At 49.8% G+C, this 13,982-nt stretch overlaps 1 protein-coding gene across 9 annotated transcripts in view; it reads right to left on the bottom strand.

The window, feature by feature from the left end:
* Positions 1-13,982, bottom strand: part of GATAD2A (GATA zinc finger domain containing 2A) — a 63,069-nt gene that overhangs the window by 26,047 nt on the left and 23,040 nt on the right. For 8 of the 9 annotated variants that reach the window (XM_084498965.1, XM_084498973.1, XM_084498974.1 and 5 more), the window contains exon 2: positions 7,962-8,036. The exons of the other annotated variant lie outside the window; for it this stretch is intronic. The gene's annotated coding sequence lies outside the window, so the exon portion shown is untranslated. The remainder of the gene's footprint in view (positions 1-7,961; positions 8,037-13,982) is intronic. 9 annotated transcript variants of the gene reach the window in all.

Raw genomic sequence — 13,982 nt, 5'->3', positions numbered from 1 at the left:
GAGAGGTAAATGCAGCACACGAGAGGCAGCCAGCAGCACCCAGGGCTCCCAAACCCCACTCGGGGCTCAGCACCTCGAGAGCACAGCTGGAAGTGCAGCCAGCCCCTTGCTCTAAGTGCCTCTGCTGACAATAAGGCAGCAAGGCGATTGCTCCTCGCTCTGAACGAGCAACCCAACAACCCGACCAGGAATCACAGAAATTGCTCCCATTAACTCGCTGAGAACGCACCAGACCCCAGAGCTAAAGCAACGGGCTGCCCAGCCTGCTAGCAGCCAGCTCACATATACTGAGATTTGCCACCGATCGCAGAGACTTTCCAGGAGCACAACTGCTTAGTCGGTAGGAAACCTCCTCTAAAATAAAAAATAAAAAGATGCCCGACCTGGGGTCATTTTCAGCACCTTCATATTTTGCAGTCTCGCATGGATGAGCAGCACCACTCCCAAAGCCTGCGCTGATCCGATGGCTACAGCAGCCTGTGCCTCTGTCCTTCAGGGACTCGGGCCCCAAGTTTTAAAGGCATTTAATAAGATGTAATTGCTGCTACTTCGTTATCCCCATTTTTGATTGGGATGGGGAGAAGCAGTACTTTGAGCTCTAGTTGGATATTTCGCACCAGACCACAGGCAGAGCTGCCAGGCAGAACTCTGCACACTCATGGCTCAATCTCTCTTACCTGCACTAACATCACAGGCAATGGGAACAGTCTAAATCTTGCATTTGCAGTGAATTTATGTAAGAAATATTACACAGCCAAAATCATAGCAGCAGCAGAAAACCAGGTAATGAACAATTGCAACGGAGAGGCAGACACTGGGCAACCCACTCAGCATTTCTAGGTGCAAACCCTCTGTGTGTAACTCCTTACACAGGTCAGCCTTGCTGAAAACGCAGGATGCACCTTTCCAACAAACCCTTTCCTACTACAGATTCTCCACGATGTGACACAGCCCGGTGGCAGACAGCCTTGCTGATGGCCAAGCCCTGCAGCTTCCACTGGCTCAGGTCTCCCCCATCTCCAGCTCTAGGAGAGCCGGCACAAGGCCGGACATTGGAAATTCTGCATCACCTGCGAGCAGTTAATTAAACCCATTTATTTTTGCAGCACTACCTGGCACCCTGCAATTCCTTCCCAAAGGAGAAGCAGCCACTTGTTCTTGTAACATCATCATCACTCCCTTACCAGATAGTTAACCCAAACTTTGAGCTGGAAAAGGTTTCATCCTCCTCGTGTGTTCAGTACTGGCTGTCAGGAGGCTCACAGGGTCAGTTCTCCTTGGAGCAACGGTGCTGCTGCTGCTACGGTAACTTTTCTGCAAACCAAAACTCAGCCCAAGTTTTTGTTAACAGCACAGCATTTTTGTCACAACAACGTGGGCTGGAAGGCAGCAACTGGAACAGCAATTGCTAGGGAGAAGAGTATTTGTAGCACAAGGGAAACAGCACGTTGTGCAGACCTGCGTTACCAGAGAGACCCTGGGACTAGATTACACCAAGATTTTACAGCTAAACCCGAAGAATGCAGGTGCAGGCTCAAGGTTTATACACACTGTCACAGAAAGATCTGTTTCCACGGTTCCCCTACCCCTGCAATACTGATTAAGTTGTATTTATTGTAGATGAGCCCTAAAATAGTGGCTTTAACCCTTTTGGGAAATGGTACTAGAAAAGTTTGCTGATATGGATGCACATGCAGAGAGACCTACAGGAAAATAAGTGTAGCATTGGGAGAAGGAGAGGAGAAAAACGACAAAAATAACGAGGAGGATTTCTTAAAAAGGTCGTTCTCCCTCCTTTTTCAGGGAAAGAGAGGGAAACTGGTAGTGTCAGAGGCTTTTATGGGAAGCACCTGTGTTACCAGGCCTCATCTCCTGCACCACTGAAGTAGGTCAGTTCAGCAAGTCTTCTGCAGGATGGATTTCACACAGTGGCCAACTACAAAGCGCTTCCCAAACCAGCCTAAACTCAGGACCTGAAGGAGAAGACTGAAACCAGAAGCCTGCCTTGGGAGAAGAGGAGGAGGAAGAGGGCACCGGCACCAGCAGGGACATCCCAAAAGGACGCCAGCTGCTCCTTATATGACACAAGGGGGTAAGAGAAACCCAGGCTGAGGTGGGGAGATAATTCCCACCTGAGGGCAGATCTGGCATCATCCCCAGCAGGTTTGATGGCAAGCCAGCCATCAGATGAGCCGTTACCACCACTGCGAAGCAGCACCTCACCAGTACCCCCAGTACCTTGGCTCCTACAAATTCCTCTCTCCACTCCCAGAAGGAAACTGTCTGTTGGGGTGGGGGAAGACGCAGAGCCCCTCCTAACTCCCACAGACAAAAAGGGCAAGTCCCGAAGCACAACAGAGTTTGTGTTTAGATTTCACAACTTTAACCAAGAGGAAAAAAAAAAAAAAAAGAAGGTGGAATGGATCTGTGCACTCAAAGCCTGTATTCTCTGCCATGTTCCAGCAAGTCCACTGAATTTATTGAGATCACATCTCACCAATTGATTCCACCAGATGGGAATAAATCAGCTGGATGTTTCAAAAATACCCAGGCTCTTTCAAGGATAACACAGCAGTTTTGAAGCTATTCTCTAAATCCCCATTCGTGCTCCTCCACCACTAACAGCAACAGGACCAACGTGAAGAGTAAACAGCTCTGGTTCAACTCGCCTGTACCTTTATTTTAAAGAAGGAAGAGTAAGTAAGGGCTATGCAGTAAATTTTAAGTTTTTATGGATGGTTCTGCTTTTTATTACAAGGAACAGCATAGCTTGGGGCGGAGCACTCAGGACCTAAGCAGCAAATGCTCAGCTTTAAGTGCCATCGCTGTAACAGATTAACCACTATGATCAATTCAAAAGGCAGTTTAGTGAGCAACATAAAACACTGTAAACTCCTCGGACTGCAGGCCACACGATTACACCTGATCAGCCCAAAGTCTCATCAAGAAATTAAGTCCTCCGTGCTGTTCCGCTGCCCTTTGAGCACTCTGCCAACAGGAAAAACCCAAACCTCCTTCGAGTTCACAGGTCTGCCAGCCTGGGGAGCATCGCACACGGTGCCAGGGGCTAGGAGCTCCTGCACCGTCACCTGCTCGCTTGTTTTTGCCTCTGCCGGAAAAGTTACAGAACGGGGAAAACATCAGAAAGTTCCAGTTTGGGACTTGGGAAATTAATTACTCCGTACTGATTTTTCCAGATGTGCAATCCAGCCCGGAATAAACCCAAACAGCTGCAGAAGCCGTGCCTGGCTCACCCGGCTCTGCCCCATCAGGGCACCTCCAGGCAACCGGGGAGCAGCCGGAACAGGTTTGGAGCACAAGCACACACAGGGAACGCTGACACCGTGCATGGAGACGAAACCACAATTAAAAGGGGGAAAAAAAAAAAAAGGAAAGAAAAAGCACGCTTTGTTTGCTGTTTGTAATGTACACTTCCACTTTTCCCTGCATCACACTCAGTTATCCGTATCGCCTCCTTTCTCCACTCCCATTCATGATTTATAACTTCCTCATACAAACTTCAAGTAATTCCTTCACAGGAAAGCACTTATGCTCACTTTTTTTCTTCCCCTACTATTTAGCTCAACTTGGTAGCATGAAATAAAAAGGGCTGGAGTTAAAATTACATCCTGAGGCTTTGCTAGAATCAACACTGCTGGTGAGCACCAGCAGCAGATATGGGCTCAGCACAGACCAGTTGCAGACGGGCTCGAATCCCACAGCAGCCGCACACGGACCCGTCCGGCTACGCGATATTCACCCTTTTCGGTAGCCAAAAACAAAGATCAACAACCCTCTTTCCCAGCATGATCTGGAAACTTTTACAGTGAAAGGAAAGGAGAAAAAAAAAAAAGAAGCAAGGTTACAGAAGAGGAAACGGGGAGGTTAAGACGCATCCAAGTCAATGCCCCTGAGTGAAAAGAAGTCAGAGATGGCTTTGGATATTCCCTAAATGCAGCTGATCACAAAGTTTCACAAAGTTTCTGGCTCAGCAGTCGCTTGGACCCAGCACTGCCTCTGGCAAGCGCGGCCGCCCGGACCACCCGCACACCCCCTCCCCACCATGCCCACCAATTAATTTCTCCTAGCAGCATGCAGCAAAGTTCCTGTAAGAAGTTGTTTCAACTGAGCTTAATTATGTCATAAGCGTGTTTTTTTTTTCCCCTACATACTCATTGATAACGAAGCTAGAAGTGAGATCTCTTTGACACAGCTGTTAAAAATGATTGTGTGTGTACTGCTGTGTGAAGGTGTTCATGGCTGCACGTGTATTAATGTGCATACATGTGCACACACAGGAACTCGTGACCTTATTGTATGAATTTTTAGAGAAATACACTTCGGATATCCAAATTAAGAACTGACTTTAAAAGGAAAGAATTAATGCAATAGGGGAAGGATGATAACAGAGGGGTCAAAAAATAATAGCAATAACAGCACAAGGCCCACACCTGAGCTCCCCTGGGCACCTCAGAGCCTGTCCCTTCGCTGAGGGGGCTGAGGCGATGCAGGTGGATCCCCTGGCTGTGCCCACCATGCTCCCCACACCACGTCCCCCACAAACAGAGCAGCCGCTGCCCAGGTCCCCTCAAAACGGGGCGAGGGGCAGGAGGGTGCCCAGCGCCCTCAGAGCACCCACAGCACGCCCTGGGCCTGCTGGCAGCCCCGGGGCCGGCCGAGCACGGCAGCCCACCAAGGGTTAAGCCCTGCCATTTTGGTGCCATTCACCGATATGTCCATTAAGGGTGTTACATAACAAAATGGCAGCCCTTAACCCTTCCCGTGCCGGCTGAGCCGCGTGTGCTCACGCACAGGGGGCCCGGCGGCACCTCCCGGGCACGGCAGCCCTGACACCCTCCCCCCTCCTCCCTTTTCTGTCATGATTATCGTTTCCCCTCGCTGCGAGCGTGCGGGGGAAGATAAGTGACCTTGCTGAGGGCTGCTCAGTACTTGTGGTTAAAAGGAGAAGGAGCCCACAAAAGTTTCCTGCGTGCCGGGGTGCGAGGCATCGCGCAGCGTGGCGGGGAGCACTTCTGGCCGGCGAGGGGCCGGCGGCACGGCAGCGGCTTGCCTACAGGCTCCAGCAGAAAAGCATCTCATGGGCACTGGCCTGACAGATTATTGAGGGAGAACAGCTGGGACTCGGGGTGTGGGGGTCCCAAGGGTCCCTCCGACACCCTGGGCCTGCAGGAGCGGCTTTGTTGTCACCCCAAGGAGCAGCGGCGCCAGCCAGCCCCAGCGCTGTGCCCGCAGCGCAGTAGGAAGCAGCTCAGCCCTCGTTTGACTAAATATTTACCAAAATTAACAGACAAACATCTGTAGGAGCACGCTGAAGCTCCGAGCACCACAAATGTTAAGCTCTGGTTTTGGCCAGAAAAGAGACTTTGGAAGCTGGAGTCGCACTGCACGAGGAGTCACCAGTCTGCCTTCCATCGCTTTTGTGTCAACTCGCCTTACAAAGAAAATCGCTATTAATGCAAGGTTTGGCTCCGTTTGTGAAGGAAACCTGCACTCTAATCATTACCTAAGCGCCGTGTGCATCGGAGAAGTGGTCACAATTCCTAACAGAAAGCTCAATGTGCCATATAGATTATATTAAACATCTAATAGCTACGGCCCGTAAAAGTCAATCTAATTTGCTAGAATTCTGTGAGAACCTCACAGAAGCACTGTCAGAGTGATCTTAGGAAAAAAAAATGCTTAAGTTTTTGAAAAAAATCTTGCATAAAGCGAACAGGCATTTCTCCTAAGACTCTTTTACTGGTGGTGCTCTTCACTCCTGAGAGCACCCAGCCCTCCAAGCCCCATTTCATGGCCCCGCCGCGGGGATGCGGGCGCCCCGGCAGCGTGGTGAGGTGGTACCAGCTCTCCTCACGCTCTGCCATCGCGATTCAGAGCTGCAAGGCTTCCAGCAACGAGGGGGTTCATTGTCACCCCCAGGGAATTCGGCTGAAGGAAAAAGGACGGAATCAAAATCATTTTGTTTAAAAGGCAGCAGCACGTGGCCTGGTGCAGCTTGGCAGGAAGGATGCTGCCTCCCTTTGCCGTGTGGATTCTCCATTCACGTCAGCCCCTCGCAGATACTAGCTAATAATTAAAAACTGTTTATCCCGTGTTTATTTTGACTCAGAAATAAAACCTACTGCTTAGAGGACTACAATTCAATTTTAAATTTCATTTAAATATTAAGTAACAGCACTGTAGATTGCAATCAAGTCACCCCCCCATTTCACGTATGCTTCTTATTAAAGAAGGGATCTAGGTTGGTTCATTTATTTTATGCAAGAACAGCAAAATTAGCATCGTTAAATACCCCGTCACAACAACAATCAGCTTTTCCAGCACCGCATGCTGTGCGTATTGTAACACGGGCGATTCCTCGCTCCTCTGTGTCTTAAAAACTTAAAGGAGAGGCTCTGTGTGCACAGACCATCCCAACGGGCTGCAGCATCACCCTGCCCGAGCAGGGCCTCACTCCGGATTCATTCAACCCAATATTAATTATTTAACACAGCCGCAGCCCAGCCATAGAGGGAATTGGTATAAATGAATACAAAGGACTGGGCACTAAGAGAAAGATCTGAGCGACTTAAAGAATTTTATTCTTTTCCAACCACTAGCCTAATTCTTCTGAAAAGATTTTGGATGTTATATTAATTCTAAGGGCCACTGCTTTGGGTGTAAAGGCATTTAGTTAGAGGGTACTACTTGCAGCCACTACTTGAGGGATTTGTTTGACCTGAATTCTCCCCCAAGTTTTATGGATCTATTTTTGTCTAGAAACTACTGGGCAGGAAGTCTGCTAATGACTATGTCTGGGCTTTGTATTACCAAAAAAAAAAAAAAAAAAAAAAAAGAGAAATCACCGAGATTCCTCAGTGCAGAACAGCAGTTAGCACGAGTTTCGATAAGGGTTCAGAGCAGCAGTATTTGGGTAACAAGCTGAACTGGCAAAATAAGATAGTATTTATGCACACATCGCTACAACTTCACAGAGCTGCATTTCAGGTGCTTTAAGTCACTGATCAAGAGTGCAGATTAAGAAATTTCCACAACTGTGGTGAATACGTCGAAGTGTGAGAGTGATACAACTACTCTCACTGCTACTCCCACTCCTTCACCACTGACTGATGTCATTAAGGAGGATGTTTTTATGATTTCATTCGGGTCTCATGAAAGGTGGCTCTACTATGCACAAGTTTGGGCTCTGGCTCAGTTCCGAAGCTGACTATTTACAAATAGAAAATGAAGTAATCAGTAAATCTACCAGCAGAAACATCAACACCTACACTAGGAAAAAAAAAAAAAAAAAAACAACAACAAAAAAAAACAGAAGCAAGGACCAGAAATGCTTAATGCTGATCACGAGAGCCTTGACAATATGTCTTTTAGAGGGGAAAAAACAAAACAAAGACAACTATTGGACAAATCCTATAAATTACTATTTCTAAAATGCTTCCTTTGACAACACGGTGAGATGGGTGAGCACCATCACAGGACAGTTGCTCCAGAGAGCTGTCTACTGCGTTACTTCAAGTACGCCATTAGATCACTGCCAGAGCTACAAGCTAGCTGCAGAAACTTCATTTCCATTCACCATTTTTCTTCTGGGGGTTGCACAAATGATGAAAATCTACAGGAGTCTCAAGGGAAGAATTTCGGTACGCTTGTGTTTGCTTCTCTTCTTGTTCAAGACTGAAAATACCGTGCAGCTGCTGTGAATGCCCAGCTAAAAGGAAGCGAAACTTCTTTGTTTGCCCATTAGCAAGCTGTGGAGATTTACGTACTTTGGAGCGTTGATTAAACGCTAAGTGAAAGGCAACGTTTGGTTAAGGCACGGGGACCAAATCCAGGTCCAAGTTTAGCATCTGAGCTCTGCCATCCTGGACGAGGCAGGAGCAGAGGTACAAAAAAAAAAACCACCCGGCAGCACAGTTCCACCACCCGCCCACAACTCCTACCCGTCAGCGAAGTTCATGGGTTCCACCTGGGGTCCTGTCCAGGCCGAGTGGCTGAAATTGACTGCGCAGAGGGTCCTGAGGGAAAAGACAAGTAGTTTAGTACTCCTTTAGTCTCCCTGGTGACATGCCCACCGCCTTCATCCGAAGCACACCCGCTCATGAGACAGCAGTCCTAAAACTCCACTGCCCGTGTGAAAGGTGATGAGACCACATCTTTTACATCCTATTACTCGAACTGGAAAGGAATTGCAAGTCAGGCTCATGTTCCAATGCTTTGGGATTAAAAACAAAAAGCACACAGAGAAATATTTCCATGACTGCTTTTCATGCTCTGTATTTCTTTACTCTTTGCTTCTTCCCAGAGGAACCAACCGCTTCTTGGTACCCCTGGTTTGCCCCAGACACCCCAGGAACCAACATCCCCCGTTCTAACTGACTGTTTCCCTGGCTAGAGGAGGACATCCCTGTCCCCAAATACTGCTCCAACATCATTCCCATGGGCTGAGCCTCCAGGCGGCCCCAGGCCAGCACAGGGCCAAGCACGCAGGCAGGGGAGCACCACTTGAAGACGCATCTCCCGAAGGAAACTTATTTACTCTTCCCCAAACCGACTGTGGCATGACCTCAAAAGGCACGCTGCTATACAGACAAACGCTGACAAAAATAAACGTCTCATTTCATAAAGGTTTTCAGCTGCTTTCAGCTTTTCATTTGCCCAACACGCCAGCAGGCCCCTGGACCAGCATTTTAATAGCTGCAACGCAGAGAGATGCGGCAAACAAGGCAGTGTTTGTCCAGCGGTTTAGGCTACCGTGGCTCAATGCCACGATGCTGCTGATGGCAGAAGAGCTTTGTAGCTTGAGTGAATTTCTTGAGGAGCCTCTGTACTCGAGCTCCCAGCTCGAGGCAGCTCCAGGTCCTCCTCCTTGTCCTTGAGATCTTTCTTCTCACCTCTTCCATCAAGCACCCAACAGCAAAGCTGGTTTTTGGTTTGTGCAATGAGATCACGCAGTGAATAGCCAAGATATGACATGAAGGCAACGCTCCTTTGCATTTATTTCTAATGAGGTTTTGGTGGGGTTATGGGGTCCCCCATAATGCAGACCAAGTCAGCTGTCCCCTGTTCCTGGTTGGACCTGCGGACACATCCCAGGTCCCTGCAGAAGCTGCCATGAAGTCCAACATAAAGCAGAGAAGCAGAGAGGAAAGGACTTCTTAGCCAAGTTTTGCTCCTACAGGAGAGCATACAAAAAACATCCTCACACAGATGATGCTCACATGCTGTCTGCTTTTTTACTCCAGACCAAGCCCTGCTGGCCCACGCTTGCTTATGCCCTGCAGAAACCTTTTTATCACCCTGCACATACAGCACATGACATTCGCACCTTGTTCTTCCCTCGCTAGGAAACGGAGGGAAGAAACAGAGCCTGCGCACACCGGCGCAGTAAAAACAGCTCATTTCACCACAAAACAGGGCCAGCAGCTACCTATGCCTGCAGCAGGAGGTCCATCAGCACCCAGCACAGAGCAGACACCACGACAGGAGCCACGATGCCAGCAGTGAGCCCTGCACCACGCACACTGACACGAAGCCGGTGTCGGCACGGGGCAGCAGCGTTGGGCTGGAGGTGGAGCACTGTAATTGATGCACGCCGGCTGCCAAGACAACTCCTTGGAAGCTCGGCCTCTTATTTCTAGCTAAGCCACCAAGAACTCTGAGTCATTTCCCTCCTCAGAAAGTTGTGCAGAGCTATTTTCTTTTGTCCAGCGGGCAGGACAACAGCTCACCGACTTCTCCTCCTCCTCCTCCTCCCTGCCGGACAGGGAGGAGATGCCGAAGGGTCGCTGTCCCCGGCACGCTCCGCCTGTGGTCGGTCACCTCCACCAAAGGAGCTACAGAAAGCTCAGAGGTCATCTTGTCCCAAAAGCTGGGAGATCCTGCCCCGTTCGACTCATTTGCTTTACTATTTTCAGCACCCCGAAAGGTTCCAATAGGTTCAACGCATCACTACGGAATTGCAGATATGGAAAGTTAATGAATGGATATACAACTGCGTGCGGGCCCTGATTAGCCATCTAGAGGGCAGGTCTTGCTAATTATAGCTCATCCTATTAGTCCAACGCTTTTCTAATTAGTAGCCCACTGAAAACCATTGCTAGAGCTACTTCAGGGCCTTCATAGGGATCTGACAAGCGATGGGCACTGCGGTACTTCCATGCTGCTCCTCGTGTGCCTGGCCAGGACGTGAACCAACGCTCCTCCATCGCCAAAACCTCCAAAATACAACCCACATTACGCCAGGTCGCAGCAGGAGCTGCCGCATTAATCAGCAGCTACAACACTACTGCAGCAAGAAGGAAGCCACAAGTTGTGACGCTGCTGGGAAAAAGGGGGGAGGGAAAAATAAAAAGGGGGGAAAAAGGAGTTATTTGTATGGTGGGGATGGTGCTGGTGGGACTGGTGAAGGTCGTGGTGGCAGGGGAGGCTGAGGGATGGAGCCCATGCCGCAGGGACAGCCCGCACGTCTCCAAGTCCTCCCCGAGAAATAGGAATGGGGCGACACGAATGGGCTGGTGGCAGGATTTTACGGGATTTTGGGGGAGGTTGGTGCAAACAGGATTCAAACAGGATTCAAACAGGATTCTTCCCTTCCGACGCGCTCTGCACATGGGAAGTCTGAGCTGCCGAGTCGCCTTCCTGAGCCTGCGGCCGGCCTCCATTTTTAACGAAGCGGAGCGCTCGGCTCCCAGAGTGCTCCTGTCATGGGACTAAAATAGTTTTCATCTTGCGAGGACACCAGAGGAGCACTTTAACTGCTTCACTGCCACAAAACGCTGGCGGCGCTGACCCACGCTGTGGAAGTTTCCTTGGCCGGCCCCGGGTGCCAAGCGCTGGGCTCACTGCGTGGCGCAGCCTCCTCCTGGTTCTCCGGCACGGGAAGGTGGCTTGCACGGCGCCGAGAAAACCAAGGTTAAAATGTTTGTAAAAGTGTGTTGAAGGAGTTATTTTTAAGGCATCTATTTAGGGCTTCTCGTAGGAAGCGGGCGATTAAACGGTTAAGGCTCGGAAGTGAAACTCTGTCTAAACAGCAGCTCCAAGTTTTGACAGCGCTTCCATCAGAAAACCTCTCTGCAGGAGGAGGCAGCGTGCGGCCGAGCCAAGGCGTTGGGTTTAAAGCCAGCCACCCAACAGACACGGTGTTACCCCGCTGACCCCTGCCCACATCCCCCAAACCCTCTGAGTCAGGGCAAACCGCATGTTTCAGCCCCCGAAAACTTTCCTGTTCCAACTCCGAGCATGGCAGGACGGTCACAGCCCAGCAGCATTTGATATTCTGAAAAATATCCCAATTCTCCAGCATTGCTTACAAAGGTGGGATGCGACAGTTGAAGAGAATCACGGTTCTCACTCTGATACAGCAACTTTTAAAACTGCACCAAGTGAAACACTCAGGAAATCCACCAGGCACTGGGCTGGAGGTACTTCACCAGCAGAGCAGAAATCACAGCTACTTGTTCAGAGTTGACTTTGTCGCTCGGTGAAGGTTTTTCCTCTACAAAATGATGTTGAAAGTTGTAGATCGGTAAAACTAGGCATTGCATTTCTAGCAACGCCGCTGCATTCCTGCAACACTATCTGGAAAAATTACGATCCGCTAAAATTCAAGAGATTTACCGTGCAAAAGAAGGCTTTAAAAATCTAATATTTTCAGAATAAGACGGGCTCCAGATTCTATAAGAAGATTAAGGCACGGAAACTGTGACACAGGTACCCCCGTGCAGCACTGCTGCTGCACATGCCTCCTCAAACAACCGAGATAAGAAAACTTCTGTACTTTTTGGAAGGCTGAGCGAACTGGTCAGCAGAAAAAGGAGTCACGTTTCAATTTAAATATTGACACACGAGGGGCTAGCTTCTGTCTCATGCGCTCAGGCTTTACTTCCATAAACATTTTTGAATACGGGAGTGAAGCCTTCCAAGTATTGGTCTAAAGAGAGAACCCGAAGCTGTACAGAAGTATCAAGCGGGGGTTTTAAGCACCAAAATTTCAGCTGAAAGCACTTCTGTACGCTCCAAAAATGCAGCCTCCTGCCTGCAGGCGTCTCAACAGAATTCTAGGAAGAGCCACTGGATGGAAATAATAGTCACGGCACTTGTGTTAATACAAAAGCCATCATCATGGAGTGGGAAAGCACTTCTCTGGCTTTTTATGAATGTGCCAATCCACTCGGTACCTGGAGCATGTTAGTGTTTCACCAAACATTCAAGAATTGCTCTCTAACTTCTCCTGCATGCGCCAAGACCCCGGCGAAAGCTCCCGAAGCCCCCCCTGGCCGCCCACCCTCCGGGTTCAGCCTCTGTGCAGCGAGGTGCCACCTCGCAGGGAGGCAGAAAAGCTCCTTTCAGATGCTCGCTAATACCACCGCTACCAGTTTATTGTGCACGAGTCAGATGGCAAATAAAACCGGTTACAAATTAAAAGTCTCCCCGGCTCCCTCCTGAATTCCTGCGCCGGGGATAAAGCAGGCGGCTCCCCCCTCCCCGGCCGTCAATAGCATTCCTAATTACCCCCTTCAGATCAATGCCTGCGCTGTCGCTGTCGGGGCAGGGGCGCCGGGAGCCGCGGTGACCCAGGGGCGAAGCCGGTCCGCAGCGGGACCGCGTTGTGCCAGCGGCCAGGGAACTGCTCGAGGTAGGAGCAGCAGAGACAGGAACGGGAAAACTACTTACAGGCAACGGCTGCTCTTCAGACATGTCACCCCGGCACGTCCGTCCTTCGGGGGGGGCTTTATTTTGCAGCATTTGTTCTCCTAGTGGGTGCCAAGCCAAGGGGTGTCAAATCCCGTGGGAGCGCACGTGGGGCTTCAAGGGGCATCCCTGGCTTTCCTATGGGGTCTGGGTGAGATGGGGGGGCCGCTCACGGCAGCACAGATCTCGCTGCTCATCTGCTGGTGTCCAGCTCCACTCTGCCCCCTGAGCCCCACCACGAGCACGCAGTAGTATGTAGGAAAACGGGGAACCAGGGAGCGAGTTTTCCCCAGAAAATCCAAGCTGAGCCTTCTGAAAAAAATCCACGGGTGCAATCTGATCTCTCGCAATCAAAACTTGGTGTTTTCAGATCAAAGTGCAAACGCGTTTTTTTGACTCCTCTCGTTCCTAGCCTGGAAGATCTCAGTGGTAATCACATTTCCAGGCTCCTTCCCCCCTCTGTGAACAAGCCCCACTTGGAGCGATCTACCTGTGTTTTCCCCAAGATTAGCCAAAATTCAGTCAAATGTGGGTGCCTGGGAGATGCAAAGATAAAGAGACCCCAGTAATGCGGGTCAGAAAGAGAAAACGGTACCAAGTGGAGTATTTCTCCTTCCAGGCAGCTGCTCCAGACCTTGAAAATCTGGCATTCTGTAAGCAGCACCCGGGGGTGTTCAGTCACCACGGGGTTTGGGGTTTGAAGATGCCACGTGGAAAATGCCAATGGAAACCCTGCAGATGCCACACGGGAAACCTTTATGAAACGAGCCCTGGGTCGGCACAAAATGGAGCGTGTTTCTCCGCTGGTTGGTGCAGAAGATCGGGCAGGCTCAAAACACCCAGATCACGGCGTGGTTGGCTACTCATGAATAGAAACACCCCCGATTGTCTAGGGTTGCACCACTACGGGCTCTAGCAGACAGGCATGCGGCTCGCTTTTCACTCATATTGCGATTTATGTCCTCGACCTGGGGGGAAGCTTCCCCTGCAAATCTATGAAAAAGCAATTATTCCCCCAAAGTCCACAGGGGACATGCTCTTGGGACACTTAAGCTTCATAAAATTAAGAACAATGTGTCATAAAATAAGCAACAACAAGCTGACATTTCTAAATAAAGTCAACCTTCAAGCAACAACTTGGATAAACCAGTTGTGATCTGCTCTGGTTCTGGGCTGCCTTCCCCTGTGCAGACATCTCAGCAATTTCAAGCTCTCACTCCAAGGAACAAAGAGCTACGATAAGGAATTAGGAGAGTCGTCAAGCACAGAAT

Source organism: Aythya ferina (genome assembly GCF_964211825.1).
Source record: "Aythya ferina genome assembly, chromosome: 26".
NCBI classification, from domain to species: Eukaryota; Metazoa; Chordata; class Aves; order Anseriformes; family Anatidae; genus Aythya; species Aythya ferina.
Note: the sequence above shows the minus strand (reverse complement) of the source record. Positions and strands in the feature narration are given on the sequence as shown.